General features: G+C 41.4%; 1 protein-coding gene and 1 non-coding gene across 3 annotated transcripts in view; one reads left to right on the forward strand and one right to left on the reverse strand.

Annotated features, from left to right (window-relative positions):
- Positions 1 to 1,517: 1,517 nt before the first annotated feature.
- The window catches only part of ADIPOQ (adiponectin, C1Q and collagen domain containing), a 97,194-nt gene continuing 80,757 nt past the window's right edge, over positions 1,518 to 17,954 (forward strand). Inside the window, exon 1 of one of the 2 annotated variants that reach the window (XM_039912794.1) lies at positions 1,518 to 1,649. The gene's annotated coding sequence lies outside the window, so the exon portion shown is untranslated. The remainder of the gene's footprint in view (positions 1,650 to 17,954) is intronic. The other variant, XM_029082489.2, reaches the window with a different exon arrangement.
- On the reverse strand, positions 9,330 to 9,467 carry LOC114816243. Its single transcript, XR_003764008.1, has one exon. It is a non-coding gene; the product is annotated as a small nucleolar RNA SNORA7 (small nucleolar RNA).

The following is a 17,954-nucleotide window of genomic DNA, read 5'->3' on the forward strand; positions in this document are numbered from 1 at the left end:
ATGAGATGTACATCACCTTGATTCTATTTATTTGCTATTGTTTTAATGAGATGTTCATCCCCTTGATCCTATTTATTGATATTGTTCTGGTCTGTCTGTCTCCCCCGATTAGACTGTAAGCCCGTCAAAGGGCAGGGACTGTCTCTGTTACCAATTTGTACATTCCAAGTGCTTAGTACAGTGCTCTGCTCATAGTAAGTGCTCAATAAATACTATTGAATGAATGAATGAATGTACAAATCAGAAGCAAATAGAGATAACCCCTCCCCACAGTGGGCTCACAGTCTAGAAGGGGGGACATACATCAAAACAAGTAAACAGGCATCAATAGCATCAATATAAATAAATAGGATTATAGATATATACCCATCATTAATAAAATAAATATAATTGTAAATATATACATATATACACACAAGTGCTGTGGGGCGGGGAGGGTGGTAGAGCAAAGGGAGCGAGTGGGGATGATGGGGAGGGGAAGCAGAGGAAAAGGGTAGCTTAGTCTGGGAAGGCCTCCAGAGGAAGTAACTTAACCTCTCTGGGTCTCAGTTTCCTCATCTGAAAAATTGGAATTAAATGATGATGATGAGTATGGTATTTGTTACATGCTTATTATGTGTCCAGCATCACCTGCTGTCCCCCTCCTCCAATCCCTCCTGTGAGCCCCTTGTGGGGCAAGGCCTGAATCTGATCTGACTGTACAGTATTTACCCCAGGGCTCTGTATGATGCTTGTCACACAGTACCCACTTAACTAATACCACCATTATTATAGTGTGGGACTTGGAATAGAAAAGACCTAATGAAGTTGGAATGGTGGAGAGATTATTAATTTATGGGGAATAAAATTGTGCTTACCTTAATCTCACAAGAACCCCAATATTTTCAGTGTGCCTTTCTCAAGTTCCCTTCAAAACATCATTAGAAAAGTTTGATACTGGCTGGTGGTCTCTGTAAAGCTGTTACTGACTGAATTTCATCAAAAAAACAGTGTTTTCTCTCATTCAGTTAAATTGCATCTTTGCTATTAGTACTGTTCAGAAGCAGCATGACCTAGTGGAAAGAGCACGGGCCAGGGAGTCATAAGGACCTCGGTTCTAATGCTGGCTCTGCCACCTGTCTGCTGTGTGTCCTTGGGCAAGTCACTTCACTTCTCTGTAACCTCATCTATAAAACAGGGATTGAGAATGTGAGCCCCAAGGGAGACATAGACTGTGTCCAACCTTATATCTACCCCAGCACTTAATACAGTACCTAGTAAATGCTTAACAAATACCATTAAAAAACAACAACAAAAAGAAAACAAAAAAGAAGCATGTCCAGAAATGTTCATGAGGTAAATGCCAGGAGACAACAGTCATTGAAGCACTCCTTTCCCGCTAGCGTAGGAAACTATTTTTGCCTTTAAAACATGTCCTGACCTGAGGATTGCCTAATCTGTACAGTTAGCAAAGTCACTGGGATTTCTTGCTTCCTCACAGAAACCAGGTCTGATTTAGAGTTGCGGGTGGGCAGTACCCACATCGTTCCATAAGCACTGGAACAACGGGGTATCTGCTTGAATCCCGAGCGATGGAGAATTAGGTTTCCTTCTTGGCTCCTCTCGACAGACTGTGGCTGCTTTTGTCTCCTGAACACCAAAGGCTATTGGTGAGTCCTATTAAGAAGATGAAGGAAAAGGGAGAAAATCAGCCCAGTTAACAAAAAGTGGCGGTGAGATCACAGAAATCAGTTTTGGCATGGTTAGTACAGACTGTGACTTGCATAAGCAAGCAGCATGGCTCAGTGGAAAGAACACGGGCTTGGGAGTCAGAGGTCATGGGTTCTAATTCCAGCTCTGCCGCTGGTCAGCTGTGTGACTTTGGGCAAGTCACTTAACTTCTCTGTGCCTCAGTTACCTCATCTGTCAACTAGGGATGAAGACTGTGAGCCCCCCGTGGGACATTCTGATTACCTTGTACCTACCCCAGCGCTTAGAACAGTGCTTGGCACATAGTAAGCGCTTAACAAATACCAGTAGTCATCGTTATTATTATTATTATTTGCTGTTGGGTAAACCTGAGGGGATTGTTTGAACCTAGAACTCATCCTGTCACTGCCATTTTCTTTTAAAAAAAAATGTAAGTATATACTGGTGTTCTGGTTTTGACTGTATAAAATGCAGCTGTAGATTATTTAAAACCTGGGAGGGTTTGGGTGGCAATATCCCCTACTTTAAAAAATTTATTTTGGATTATTACTGCATTTTGATTTCAGACCTGTCACTTCAGTAATGAGTACTTTCTATATTCAAATTTAGTAAATGTGAAAAAGAAACATTTAAGACTAAAGCTAAAACCTTAATAATTTAAAATGGAAAGACCAGACCAGAAAGCTAATCAATTAGTCAGTGATATTTATTGAGTGCTTACTGTGTGCAGATTACTGTACTAAGCGCTTATAGTACAATAGAGTTGGTAATCACAAACTCTGCCCTCAAGGAGTGCCACTTTGCTGTGTGACCTCGGGCAAGTCACTGCATTCTCTGTGCTTTAGTTACCTCATCTGTAAAATTGGGATTAAGACTGTGAGCCCCATTTGGGATCTGAATTATGTCCAACCTAATGATATTGTATTTACCCCAGCACTTAATAGAGTAAATATCTGGGGTGCAACTGGTTTTTTCCAGTGCTTAGTACAGTGCTTGGCACACAGTAAGCGCTTAACAAATACTATAATAATAATAAACACTTAATGAATACTATTTATTTTATAGAAGCTGAGGGACTAGAGGGGGGAAATAGACATTTAAGTAAATTAGAGATACGGGAAATAGCAGAGAGGAAGGATTTGCAAATAAGGGCTGTGGGGCTATGGGTGGATATTAAATTCTTAAGGCATATAGATCCAAGTGCAGGAGTGATGCAGAAGAGAGGGAGAGTAAGGGAGCTAAGGGCTTACTTAGTCAGGGTTGGCTAGACCATAAGCTTGTTGTGGGCAGTGAACATATCTACTAACTTCTGTTATATTGCACACATCCGAGCACTTAGTATAGAACTCGGCACATAGCAAGTGTTCAATATTCATTCATTCAATCATATTAATTAAGCACTTACTGTGTACAGAGCACTGTATGTACTAAGTGTTTGGGAAAGTACGATACAACAGTGAAGAGTGACAATCCTGCCCATAACCAACTCCTTTGATTGGTAAAGGAGGTTCATAGATGTGGAAGGAAAATGACAAATCAAAGGCCACAAAGTCACTCGAGGTTCTTCCAAAATGGCTTTACATGGAGAGAAACAGAATCTAGACTGTAAACTGGTCTCTAGACTATAAGGTCGTTATGGGCAGGGAACATGTCTGCTAATTCAGTCAGTCAATCAACAGTATTGAGTGCTTCCTATGTGGAGAGCACTGTAATAAGAACTTGGGAGAGTACAATACAATATAGTTAGCAGACACGTTCCCTCCCCATTATGAGCTTAGAGTCTGGGGGGAAGCAGACATTAATATGAATAAATAATTTATAATATATAATTTAAAGATACATACATAAATGTTGTGGGGTTGGGGGTGGGGTGAATAACAAATGCCCAAAGGTCACAGATCCAGGTGCATCAGTGTCACAGAAGGGAGAGGGAGCCGGGGAAAAGAGGGCTTAATCAGAGAAGAACTCTTGGAGAAGATGTGACTTCAACAATGCTTTAAAAGTGGAAAGAGTGGTGGTCTAGCATATATGGAGGGGGAGGGAGTTCCAGGCTAAGGGGAGGTCACGGGAAAGGGGTTGATAGTGAAATAGATGCGATCAGGGCATCGTGAGTAAGCTGGCACTAGAGGAGCAGAGTGTAAGAGATGGACTGTAGCAGGAGATCAGAGAGGTGAGGTAGAATGGGACAAGATGATTGAATGCTTTAACGCCGATGTTCAGGAGTTTCTGTTTTTCATGGAGCTCGATGGGCAGCCGTTAGAGGTTCTTGAGGAGCGGGAGACATGGACTAAGAGTTTTTGGTAATAAATTATCTGTTCGGCAGAGAGAAATATGGATTGGAATAAGGAGAGACAGGAGACCGGAAGGTCAGCGAAGAGGCAGATGCAGTAATCATGAGGGAAAGGATAAGTCCTTGGTTCAGCATGGGAGCAGTTTTAATTAAAGGGTGTAAATCTAAGTGCAAGAGTGGCACGGAAGGGAGTAGGAGAAGAAGAAATGAGGGCTTGGTCAGAGAAGGCCACTTGAGAAGCAGCCTGGCTCTGTGGAAAGAGCCCGGGCTTTGGAGTCAGAGGTCATGGGTTCGAATACCGGCTCTGCCACTTGTCGGCTGTGTGACTGTGGGCAAGTCACTTAACTTCTCTGTGCCTCAGTTACCTCATCTGTAAAATGGGATTAAGACTGTGAGCCCCACGTGGGACAACCTGATTCCCCTGTGTCTACCCCAGCGCTTAGAACAGTGCTCGGCACATAGTAAGTGCTTAACAAATACCTACATTATTATTATTGAAGATGTGCCTTCAATACATCTTTGAAGGCGGGTAGGGTGATCTGTCAAACATGAAGAGGGAGGGCATTCCAGGCCGGAGGCAGGTCATTGGGGAGAGGTTGGTGGTGAGATAGATGAGATCATTCATTCATTCAATCATATTGATTGAGAGCTTACTATGGGCAGAGCACTGTACTAAGCACTTGGAATATACAATTTGGTAAGCACTGTACTAAGCACTTGGAATATACCATCTGGTAACAGATAGAGACAATCCCTGCCCAACAATGAGCTCACAGTCTAAACGGGGGAGACAGACAACAAAACAAAACAAAATAAGTCAAGGTGGAGTGATTAGGAAGGTAGTTTATATTCCTTAGGCAAAAGTTCTTGGTATATTCCTAAAATGTAACACATTTTCTACAGTGAATTACTGTGATTTAAAGCCTGAGATTACATTTGTACTCAATGGGATTTATATATCAATTATGGTTGTGTGAATATTAAAGAAAAATTAGAAATAAAATAAATCACCTCAAATCATAAACCTACATTCAATTATTATTTTTCTATTTTAAAATATCCAAGAGATGAAAACAGCCGAGCACAGGCCTGGGAGTCAGAGGACCAGGGTTCTAATCCTGGCTCTACCACCTACTCATTGTGTGTGACCTTGAGCAAGTCACTTGATTTCTCGATGCCTAAGTTCCCTCATCTGCAAAATGGAGATTCAATTCCTGTTCTTCCTCCCATTTAGACTGTAAGTCCCTTGTGGGACCTGATTATCTTGTTTCTACCCCAGCACTTAGTACAGTGCTTGGCCCATAGTAAGTGCTTAACAAATACCACAATTTACTGTTGTTATTATTATTATTTGTTATTTTTATTCTCTTAAATAGGCAATGAAGTAAATGGAAATTATTTTTCTCACTTCCTCGACTTTAAATCAGTCCCTGAAGACAGGGAAGTATTGGAGCTGTGGTACCCACGTGGCACAATCTGATCATTCCACCCCCTTCCACCATATCCACCACCATCAGCAACTTATGGGAGGCTTCCTAGATGGAAGAAAATGTTCATGGTACTCCAAATTAAAGATTCGTCCCCTCTGGACTGTAAATTCCTTTTGGGCAGGGAAGTTTCTACCAACACTGTTATATTGTATTTTCTCACATGCTTAGTACAGTGGTCTGAACACAATAAATACTCAAATACTATCGATTGGTTGAAATATATTTTCTCATAGCACAAATCTATTTTTCATTAGTATAAGTCTTTGTTCTGTCGAGATTTAACAGTCTTACTTGTTAGTAGTAAGGTAGCTCCCAAAGATGACTGTCATTCTATAGCTTCTAAAAAAAATTTACCTGTGTTTGAAGGATTGCAATTGTTTCTTCAGTCATAATTTTCCTTAAGGGGCTTTTAGCTGGATTGGATTATCCCAGGGAATTTTTAGCATTTTCCAAGGTGACCAGGAGGGGAGAGAGCCTGGGGGAGCAAGCTGCAATAGTAGAAATAATAATAACAACAACAGTAATGACAATAATAATAACAATATTTGTTAAGCACTTTCTTTGTGCCAAGCACTGTGCTGAGTCAGTCCAATTTAATCAGGTTGGACATAGTGTCTATCCCACAAGAGGATCACCGCCTGAGGAGGAAGTACAGGGATTGAATGCCTATTTTACAGATCAGAAAACTGAGGCATGAAGTTAAGTTACTGGCCCAAGATCATACAACAGGAAATTAGTTGCACCAGCATTAATATTATTAATAATAATAATAATAATAATAATGATAATGTTGGTATTTGTTAAGCGCTTACTATGTGCCCAGCACTGTTCTAAGTGCTGAGGTAGACACAGGGGAATCAGGTTGTCCCACGTGGGGCTCACAGTCTTAATCCCCATTTTACAGATGAGGTAACTGAGGCCCAGAGAAGTGAAGTGACTTGCCCAAAGTCACACAGCTGACAAATGGCTGAGCAGGAATTCGAACCCATGATCTCTGACTCCAAAGCCCGTGCTCTTTCCACTGAGCCACGCTGCTTCTCAGGTCCTCTGACTCCCAGATTCTTGGTCTTGCCACAAGGCCACACTGCTTCCCTGTAGAAGCTAAGTCACCAAGGTTTGTCTTCGCTATATACTAACTCCACCTAGTAGACATCACACTGGTCATGACCAACCCCGGGAAGTTCATTCTTTTTTTCTTATGGCATTTGTTAAACATTTACTATGTGACAGGCACTGTACTAAGTGCTGGAAAATTACAAGTTAATCAGGTTGGACCCAGACCATGTCCCACTTGGGCTCTTTCACTGTCTTAATTCTCATTTTACAGATGAGGTGTCTGAGGCATAGAGATGTGAATTGACTTGCCCAAGGTCACACAGTCAGGATTAGAACCCAGGTCCTCTGACTCCCAGGCCTGAGCTCTATCCACTAGGCCACAATGCTTCCCAAAGTCTGCCAAATAGCCAGAGCAAAGCAGAGCACTATATAAAGGACTTAAGGAGACCGCAGTATAACAGGAGTTTTTGACACAATTCATACCCTTAAGGAGTGCTCGTTGCCACCATCTTCCTTAATCCCATAAATAATACTGCCCTCAGGGGAAAAAAAAACAGAAAAATATTCCAAAGCCTTCTCTGGTAATACGGGGTTTGTCTTGGGGCTTCTGGCTAGACAATTATTGCTAACTCTATGGTGAATAGCTAACTCCTTGTTGAGAATCAAGGGATTTCACTTACAGAGAGAATAATGCACTTGGGCACAGCTATTTTATAAGAGAACTGAACAGAACAAAACATTCGAGTTGGCGCCTATGTTATGTGTGTTATATAATCTTTAGACTAAGGTGCCAAATTTTCATTTGGAGTGAGATGAGGAGAGGAGAACATGGCTGGGGAGGAGGCAGGAGTGGATTTGGAATGGGTAGGAAGGTTTTTAAGAGACAATGGGTCAGAAAAACCTGATTATGGTCCCAGGTTTTGTTGGAACCTGGATGAGCAAAACTGGGAGTCTGGCCCAAAAAGTTTTGCCTCACCAGTGGGAAATCCAGTGGAGAAGTAGTTCTAACATGCTGATGGGGTTGGCAAACATTTGTGATTATATGTTTGCCACACCCAACACTTTCTCACTAAACTGCCCTCAAATTATCTCCCAAATCTTTCCCTCCTGTTTCTTTCTCCTCTCATCCCTCCATGCCAAGTCTTGTCCTCTCTTATTTGCATCCCAAATTTTTCCCTCCTGTTTTTCCTCCATGCCTTGTTTTACCTTCCATTTACTTCCTATCTTACTTTCCAGTTATTTTTATGTCAATTATTTCCTTTCTGAATGTCCTATTCTCCAGTGTATATCCTGCTACTTTGTATCTCTTCCTTTTGGTTCTATTTCCTACTTTGTCTTCCCATCAACTCATGCCAATCTTGACCTCTCTATTTTTGGTTTCTATTTCCTGTCAGCAGTATTTCCCTTTCCTGATCTCATCTAGTATTTCCTTTTCCTTAATCTCTTTTTTACTGTCCTGACCTTTTTTTTAAAAAAAAATCCCTCTTTTTTCTCATTCTTTCCTACTTTTCCCCCGCAAGGATAGGTATAACTGAGTATGGTTAACACCATTAAATAATGTGATTTATTAATTTTGGTATTTATTGAGGGTTTATCATGTGCAAAGCACTGTATTAAGTGCTAGGGGAGGTATGAGAGAATGAGTGTAGACACTACCCCTGTTCCATATGGGGCTCAGGGTCGAAGAAAGAGAGAGAATGGTGCTTAATCCCCATTTTTACAGGTGAGAAAACTGAAGCACAGAGAAATTAAGCTACTTCCCCAAGGTCATACAGCCGGTAAGTGGCAGAGTCAGGATTAAAACCCAGGTCCTCTGGCTCTCAATCCTCTACTCTTTCCATCAGGCTTTGCTGCTTCTCCGGTGTTCTCTAGGGAGAACAGTGAATCAGTAGAAAGGAGGCTGATGCAATAAGCCAGTCGGAATAGGATGAGTGACTGTACTAATGGGGTAGTGGTTCAGATGGAGAGGAAAGGGTAGCTCTTGGCGATGTTTTGAAGGGTTTTTTTTTTTTTTTGTTTGATATGGAGTGAATGGGCAACTACTTGAAGAGTGGGGAAACATGTTCTAAACATTTCTGTAGAAAAATTATCCGGGCAGCAGTTAAGTATGGACTAGAGTGGGGAGATACAGGAGACAGGGAGGTCAGCAAGGAGCTTGATACAGTAATCAAGGCAGGATAGAAAAAGTGACTGTAGCAGTTTGGTGGAAAGGAAAGGGCAGATTTTAGTGATGCCATGAAGGTGGAACCGACAGGATTTAATGATGGGTTAAATGAGAGAAAGGAGTCACAGATAACATCAAGGTTACGGGCTTTTGAGACAGGAAAGATGGTGATGCCATTTACAGTGATGGGAAAGTCAGGGACAGGATTTGGGTGGGAAGATAAGGAGTTCTGTTTCGGACATGTTAAGCTTGAAGTGTTGGCAGGACATCCAAGTAGAAATACCTTGAAGGCAGGAGGACATGCAAGATTGCAGAGAGGGAGAGAGATCAGTATTAGAGAAGATTTGGGTAACATCCACATAGAGGTGTTAGCTGAAGCCATGGGAGTGAATGAGTACTCCAAGGAAGTGCTTGTTGTTGTTTTATACTGTCGAGTTGTGTTCGACACATAACGATGTCCTTGACACATCTCTCCCATAAAGCCCCACCTCCATCTGCAATCATTCTGATAGTGTATCCATGGAGTTTTGTTGGTAAAAATATGGAAGCGGTTTACCATTGCCTCCTTCCACACAGTACACCTGAGTCTCTACCCTTGGCTCTCTCCCATGCCTTTGCTGCACAGCACAGGTGAGTTTTGACTTGTAGCAGATTGCCATCCACTTATTAGCCACTGCCCAAGCTTGGAATGGAATGGGTAGGCCTCTGCTTGACTCTCCCTCCTGTAGTTGAGACTGGTAGAGTAATGGAAACTCTCCAGGTGCGACCCTGAGAGGGTTAAGGGAGGTATAGATGGAGAGTTGAAGGAGACCCAGAAATGAACCTTGAGGGACACCCCCAGTTAGGGGGTGGGAGGCAGAGGAGCAGCCTATGAAAGAGACTGAGAATGAGTGGCCAGAGAGATAAATTGTATTTATTGAGCACTTACTGTATGAACAACACTGTATTTAAGTATTTGGGAGAGTGCAAGATAACAGAGTTGGTAGATGTTCCCTGCCCACAAGGAGCTTACAGTCTAGAGGAAGAGTTTACAATCTGGAAGCATAATGGCATACGTCCCTGAGGTGTGAGCTCCTCTCAAGGACTCAGGGATACTTTGCACTGTGAGTGAAGTTTGAAGTCACAACCCCAAATAGTCATTATTACATAATCAATCAATCAGTGATATTTATTTAGTCAATCAATCAATAATACTTATTGAACTTTTTAATGGTTTTTGTTAAGTACTTACTATGGGCCAGGCACTATACTAGGCACTGGGGCAGATACAAGCAAATCCGGTTGAACACAGTCAACGACCCATGTGGGACTCACAGTATTAATCTCCATTTCAAAGATGAGGTAACTGAAGCACAGAGAAGTGAAGTGACTTGCCCAAGGTCACACAGCAGACAGGTGGTGGAGTGGAGACTAGAATCTATGTCCTTCTGACTCCCAGGAGCATGCTCTATCCACTAGGCCTTACTACATGCAGAGCACAGTACTAAGCACTAGGGAGAGTACAACAGAGTTGGTAAACACATTACCTGACCACAGAAAGCTTATAGTCTAAAAGGTGAGCTAGACATTCAAATGAGTTATGGGGGTGACTGTAGGGTGGATGGAATAAAATGTGCAAATCCAAGTGCAAGAGCAGTGAAGAAGGAAATGAGAGCTTAGTAGGGAAAGGCCTCTTGGGGGAGATGTGTTTTTAATAAGGTTTTGAAGGTGGGGAGACTGATCTTTCAAATATAATAGTAATAATAATAGTGGTACTAGTTAAGCTCTTACTATGTGCCAAGTCCTGTTCTAATCACTGGGATAGATACAAGGTTATCAGGTTGTTCCAAGTGAGGCTCACAGTCTTAATCCCTATTTTACAGATGAGGTAACTGAGGCACAGAGAAATTAAGTGACTTGCTTAAAGTCACACAGCTGGCAAGTGGCAGAGCCGGGATTAGAAACCATGACCTCTGACTCGCAAACCCATGCTCTTTCCACTAAGCCACGCTGCTGGCATTCCAAGCAGGATGTGGGTGAGAGGTTGGTGGCTAGGAAGATGAGATAGAAGTACACTGAGTAGGTAGGCATTAGAGGAGTGTGGGTTGTAGTAGGAAGCAGCAAAGTAAGGTAGGAGGGGGGGCTTTCATTGGTCTACAGGAGAAATGCTGCAGCCTCCCTCAGTAATCCATTCCCACAATCCCATGTTCAACAACTCTGATTTTCAAATCATTCTTCCTTATAGCTAATCTAAAATTATCACTTAGCTCATTTCCCATTATTCATGTCCTTACTGAGTGAGCTTCCACAGAATGTTCAGGCTAGGATAGGGATTGTAATAATAGTAATAATTATGGTATTTGTTATGTTACTTGTGAGTGAGTGTTTTAAAGCAAGTGGTAAGGCGTTTGTGTTTGATATGGAGGGGGTTGAGCTGCCACTGGAGGTTCTTGAAGAGGGGGGAACAGTGAGCTGAAAGATTTTAAAGAAAAAAGATTCAGGCAGTGGAGTGAAGTATTCACTGAAATAGGAAGAGATAAAAGGCAGAGAGGTCAGTGAGGAAGCTGATGCAGTAGTCAAGGCAGGATAGGAGAAGAGCTTAGTTTAATGTGAGCAGTTTGGATGAAGAGGAAAGGGTGGATTTTAGTGATGTTTTGAAGTTTGAACTTACAGGATTCGATAACAGATTGAATATGTTGGCCGTCAAGAGAGATGTGTCAAAGCTCATACTAAGGTTACCAGCATGTGAGACAGGGAGGATGGTGGTGCTGCCTATAGTGATGGAAAATTCTTCGGAGGACAGAGTTTGGGTGGGAAGATGAGCAGTTTGGTTTTGAAAATGTTAAATTTGTGGGGTCTGCAGGACATCGAAGTAGAGAAGTCCTGAAGGCAAGAGGAAATAGAAGACAGTAGAGAAGGAGAAAGATCAAGGCTACGGATGTAGATTTGGGAATCATCTGCATAGAGATCGTAGTTGAAGCCATGGAAGCTAATGAGTTCTCCGAGGGAGTGAGTGTCGATGGAGAATAGAAAGGGACCCAAAACTGAAACTTGAGGTACTCCCACAATTAGAGGGTGGATGTTCATGAAGGAGCCCACAAAAGAGACTGAAAATGAGCAGTCAGAGAGATAGAAGGAGAACCAGGAGAGGGCAGTGTCAGTGAAGCCAAGCTTGGATAATGTTTCCTGGAGAAGTGGGTGGTCGACAGTGTCAAAGCAGCAGAGATGTTGAGGAGGCCATTGGATTTGGCAAGGAGGTCAATGGCGACCTTTGAAGGGATAAAATTGTCACTGCTGTTATACTCTCATCATTGTTAAATAAATGAAAATAGCTGGTCACAACTGTAGCTTTGAACAGCTCCCTCAGTCATTCCCACCTTGTACTCTTTCACACACTGTTTAATAAAAACTATTACTGCTGCTGCTTTTGCTATTACTACCCACACTACAACCTGGAAAGAATGTTCTCAAGTAACCAGTAACCAGTTCTGCTCTTATTTAGATACGTGTAAATTATTAACATCAGTGGGATCTATGTAGACTCAGAATATCAATATGATTTTGATGTTCATTATTTTCATAACTGCATCTCTCCCTCTCCCCACTTGAATGACCACATTGTTGTCAATGCCATATATTTCTAAAGCATTGTGGGAAATTGGACCAATAGGAGGTGGAGAATCAGGATCGGGAGAGAATAGGACCCAGACCAAAGCTAAGCTTATTTTGCTAATGAAGTCAGGAAACTGAGCAGGAAGCAAGTCCTTGGAAGACAATGCAAGAGGTCACCACTTAACAAATTCAGCTTGGGGGTGAGGGGAAAAGACAAGACCCCCTGAGGTAGTCAATATCCTGATCATGATACTGGTTGGGGATTGGTTGCCCAGGCTAAGAATGATTGCCCAAAAAGAGGCGGTTGAAAAAAATGGCTTGAAGAGAGGGGGAGGAGCACAATCTTTGGTTGAGAAAATCAACTTGACAGGAATAAAAGGAGAGAATGAGCAGAGGAAGGGAAGAAATGAGTGCTCATGTATTATATTTGTTTGGGTTTTTTTTTTTCTGAAGTTTTATTTTCAGGAGGAAGGATTTTTGTTTTGGGAAAGGACCCTGCTATCATCTCAGTAAAGAATTCCTGCTTGCTACAGTGCCTGACTAAGGATTTATTTCTTAACCTCTTTGAAGCCTCACAAAATAAATATAAATCAAGACTGCCCCTTAAGCCTGGCCTTAAGCATTTTCCCTCTAGACCAATGGGACTGACAGAAGCTTAGACTTCATGTAGTGCATTTCCAGACTTGAAAAGTAATCACTCTGATGAGAATGGTATCTCTCCTGCTTTTATTGGTCCACAGGAGAAATGCCACAATCTCCCTTAGTAATCCATTCTCACATCCCAGTGTTCAATAACTCCGGTTATCAAATAATTCTTCCTTATAGCTAAGCAAAATCTCTCAATTAACACATTTCCTCTTGTTCTCCTTACTGAGTGAGCTTTCACAGAGTGTTCAGGCTCGGTCAGGGGACATAATAATAATAACAATAATAGTGATTATTATTATGATACTTGTTAAGCACTTAATATGTGTCAAGCACTGTTGTAAGCACTGTGGATGATACAAGTTAATCAGGTTGGACACATTTCCTGTCCCAGATATGGCTCACAGTCTTAACCCCCGCATTATCCAGATGAAGTAACTGACACCCAAAGAAGTTAAGTGATTTGCCCAAGGTCACAAAAGCAGACATGAGGTGGAGCCAGGATTAGAACCCAGGTCCTTCTGAATCCCAGCCTCACGCTCTATCCACTAAGCCACACTGCAACATATCTACCAGGAGACATTAAAGAAACATCGTATGGTAATATTCATGATTTTCTGTGCTATGCATGTGCACAAATGCAAGTTCTGATTTCAAAATAGTAATGGGGTCCTGTGGACAGAGCCTGGGCCTGGGTGTCCAAAGGACCTAGGTTCTAATCCTGGCTCCCCACCTGTCTGCTGTGTGACTTTGGGCAAGTTATTTAACTCTCTGTGCCTCCTGAATACTCATTCATTCATTCATTCATTCATTCAATCAATCGTATTTATTGAGCATTTACTGAGTGAAGAACACTTTACCAATGCCTCTGCTTGACTCTCCCTCCTGTATTTGAGACTAGTAGAGTACTGGGAAACTCTCTAGGTGCGACCCTGAGAGGGGATTCTCTGGGATTCCCTGACCCAATCACTCAATCAGTGTTATTTATTGAGCTCTTCCTGTATGTAGTGTGATAAACAAAGTGCTTAGAAGAGTACAACAGAGTAGGTAGACAAGATCCCCGCTCTCAAAGTGATTACATTTCAGGGGTGGGGAGGCAGGCACTAAAATAAATTTCAATTTCATGTATAGGAAGCAAAGGAGTTTAAAGATGTGCACATAAACTCTGTGGGGATGGGTTGAAGGCATAGTGGAGGGGGTGTGGAGGGTGTGAGGGGTGTGGGGGGTGTGGGGTGTGTGTGTGTGTGTGTGTGTGTGCGCGTGTGTGTATGTGTGTGTTGGGGGTGGTTAATGCAGTAGGGAAGCAAAATAGGGTGAGGAGAGGAGAAATCAGTCAGGGAAGTGTTCCTGGAGGTGTTGTAATTTTAATTGGGTTCACTCAAGTGTAAATTGATTAGTTTACTAGAACACCCTTACATTTTGATCCAGAGTCATTGTGTTCTCCTGAGGCTATGTTCATTGAATATAGTCCAAATTGAGAAATTAAGTGGCAGATGCAATGAATTTTAGAAAATAACGAAGCTTCACTGTCACATATAGAATGATTCCAGAGATTACCTACACTGAAAGAGGGGTTGTGAAGATCCAGATTTATCAACCCATGAATTAAAATTCATTTCATAAACAAGATCATCAATGAAAATTTCAATTTCAATGCAAGCAGTTCTCCTATGAGAATTGCATTCTTGTGAAACCAGGCATTAAAGAAACATCATATGGTAATATTCATGATTTTTCATGATGTGCATGTGCATAAATGCAAGTTCTGATTTCAAAGTAGTAATATGGCCCAGTGGACAGAACCTGGGCCTGGGTGTCTGAAAGACCTAGGTTCTAATCTCTGCTCCACCACCTGTCTGCTGTGTGACTTTGGGTAAGTTATTTAACTCTCCTGTGCCTCAGTTCCTTCATCTGTAAAATGGTAATTAAAACTGTGAACCCCATGTGGGACATGGACTGTGTCCAACCTGATTAACTTGTATCATCCCCAACACTTAGTACACTGACTGGCACCTTCTTAGCAAATGCTTAACAAATTAAAAAAAAAATACAATAAGGGTGTACTGTATCCAAATAGGCTTGTGTTGTATGATTAACCTTTCCTAATTCTCTATCAACATTCCATAAAAACCCATGATATGATAGAGCTGAGTGTATCCAAGATACCAATCTGTTAAAAGCAATAATCCAGTGCAATCTACTAAGTAAAGGTAATGCTTGGACATTATGAAAGGAGATTGAACAACTTGAATTACATATTATCACAGGATTGCTAACACAGGGCCCATCTGGAACATTTAGCTGGTTCCAAGTTCTGTTAGTTTTCCCTTGTAAAATGATTATTTTTGGGGTTGGCAGAGAAGAACAAATGCTTTCCTTGGTAGGGAGACAATAGGATATAATAATAATGATGGCATTTGTTAAGCACTTACTATGTGCAAAGCACTGTTCTAAGCACTGGGGTAGATACAAGATAATCAGGATATCCCACTTAGGGCTCACAGACTTCATCCCCATTTTATAGATGAGAGAACTGAGGCCCAGAGAAGTTAAGTGACTTGTCCAAAGTCACACAGCTGATAAGTGGTAGAAGCGGGATTAGAACTAGTGATATAAAACTACTCTGTATATTTTGGTTTTCTTTAGAATCAATAACCAGAAAAATAAGGGTAGAACTTCTGGCCTTTCACACTTCTGCAAGTATAATCAAGTATTAAAAAAAAATGAAAACAAGAAAGAATGAGATGTCAAGACCGTATTGAATCTTGGTTTAAATGGCAAAAAGTAAATCTTGCTTGAGGTAGGCTTTGGTACATTTCTAATCACATTCTGGAAGAGGGCTGACATAATTAGGAAAGAATCTATAGGGGAAGTTATTCTGTGCTAATGGAATACTCTTAGACCAATGACTTTTAGCCTCTTTGTGCTTTTAGAGAATTTTCCAATTTCAGATGAAATTAATTAATTAGTGAATTAGGTCTTCCCTGACATCGACACTGTATTTGTGTACTCACAGTGCTTTAATCTATGAAACAAGGAAGGCAGAATCTATGTATGCCCTTAAGAAGCTTTCCATTCAGAAAGACAAGCCTGATAAATACAGATATTTATCTTTCAATTGATTTTTTTTTGTCTTCATGTTTGTTTATTCCTTCTTTTCCCTTGGTCTGCTGTCTTTGGGTTTTTACAGGTCACACTCATGTTTATCTTGAGTCAATAGGCATTAGATCTTGGTGAGAATTCCCAAAGGTCATTATTTCGGGGGTACTATTTGTCTGTGGAGTGCCTTCATTTAATCTAGATCAGTATGCATTTCATCAAACAATGAAATTTAAACACACACTATTTAGCAGGCCTTTCCTATTTAAGATAGGGTTTCCTCTACATTAGAGCAGAGTGTTTTTCTAAATCTGTGGATTCACCACTGAACTGGGCCAGGTTTCAGAATGTGTTAACACATTTTGCACAGATGTTTTTATAATCCCAATTACTCTAATAATAATAATGGCATTTGTTAAACCCTTGCTCTGTGCCAAGTCCCAGAGCGGATATAGTATAGGCAGTTTGGAACCTGTCCTTGTTTCTGGCAGGAGCAGTCTCAGAACAGTGATCAACTTCTTAGGGCAGCTATATTAACTGATTGCTAGAATCTAGAGCTATTGATTTGTAATTTTTATGGTATTGGTTAAGCATTTATTATGTGTCAAATACTGATCTAAGCACTGGGGTAGATACAAATTAATCAGGTTGGACACAGTTCCTGTCCCACATGGGACTTACAGTCAAAGAAGGAGGGAGAACAGGTATTTAATCCCCATTTTACAGATGAGGAAATTGAGGGTCAAGAAGTTAAGTGATTTGCCCCAAATCATAAAGTAACCAATTGGCAGAGCTAGAATTAGAACCCAGATCCTCTGACTTCCAGGGTTGTGCCCTTTCTTCTAGGCTATGTTGCTTCTCAGTAATGTCAAATGCATTTTTAAAGTCTATGAAAAATACCTGGAGGACTTAGTGCTGTTTCCTGCACACCCCTGAATCTGACCAGTTCTGAAGAACATGTTCTGTGATGCCACACTGGGATTCCATGAAGCCTTCCCTGATTAAGGGAAGCAGTGTGGCTCAGTGGAAAGAGCCTGAGCTTCGGAGTAAGAGGTCATGGGTTTGACTCCCGGCTCTGCCACTTGTCAGCTGTGTGACTGTGGGCAAGTCACTTCACTTCTCTGTGCCTGTTACCTCATCTGTAAAATGGGGATTAACTGTGAACCTCACGTGGGACAACCTGATTACCCTGTATCTACCCCAGCGCTTAGAACAGTGCTCTGCACATAGTAAGCGCTTAACAAATACCAACATTATTATTATTAAGTTTTCATGTCACCAATCTATTTCCCCCAACGTCTACCACTTCAGCACTTCCTCATTACCTGAGCACTTGAGTACCCCCACTGCTGTAACCTTGGTACAAAATTATACTCTACTGCTTCCTCATACCTGTAGTTGATTTTAGTGTCGGTCCCCTGGTAGATTATAAACTCCTTTAGGTCAGGTTTTCTGTCTACTCATTCTGATATAATCTCCCTGTAAACTCGTTGTGGGCAGGAAATGTGACTGTTCATTGTGTTTTGTACTTTCTCAAGAGCTTAGTACAGTGCTCTGCACACAGTAAGCACCCAATAGATACAATTGAATGAATGAATCAATCACTCAACCATTTAATAAAGTACTCTGGTCACAGTACATGCTCAAGAAATACTGTTGACTGATTGATTTGGGGAACACATGGTCAAACTATTCTTCAGTAGCTGGACCAGAAGATCTCCAGCTCTAGACTGTAAACTTGTTGTGGGTAGGGAGTTTGTCTACTAACTTTATGTTGTACCTCTTCAAGTGCTTAGTATAGTGTTCTGCATACAGTAAGCCCTCAATAAATGCCACTGACAGTACAATCTTTTCTAGGAATGGAGAGCAGTGAGATGCTAGGATAGTTTTGGCTGTCTTGTCTTTCACCTTTCTTCTTAAAATTGGTGTT

Source organism: Ornithorhynchus anatinus, chromosome 1 (genome assembly GCF_004115215.2).
Source record: "Ornithorhynchus anatinus isolate Pmale09 chromosome 1, mOrnAna1.pri.v4, whole genome shotgun sequence".
Lineage (NCBI taxonomy): Eukaryota > Metazoa > Chordata > Mammalia > Monotremata > Ornithorhynchidae > Ornithorhynchus > Ornithorhynchus anatinus.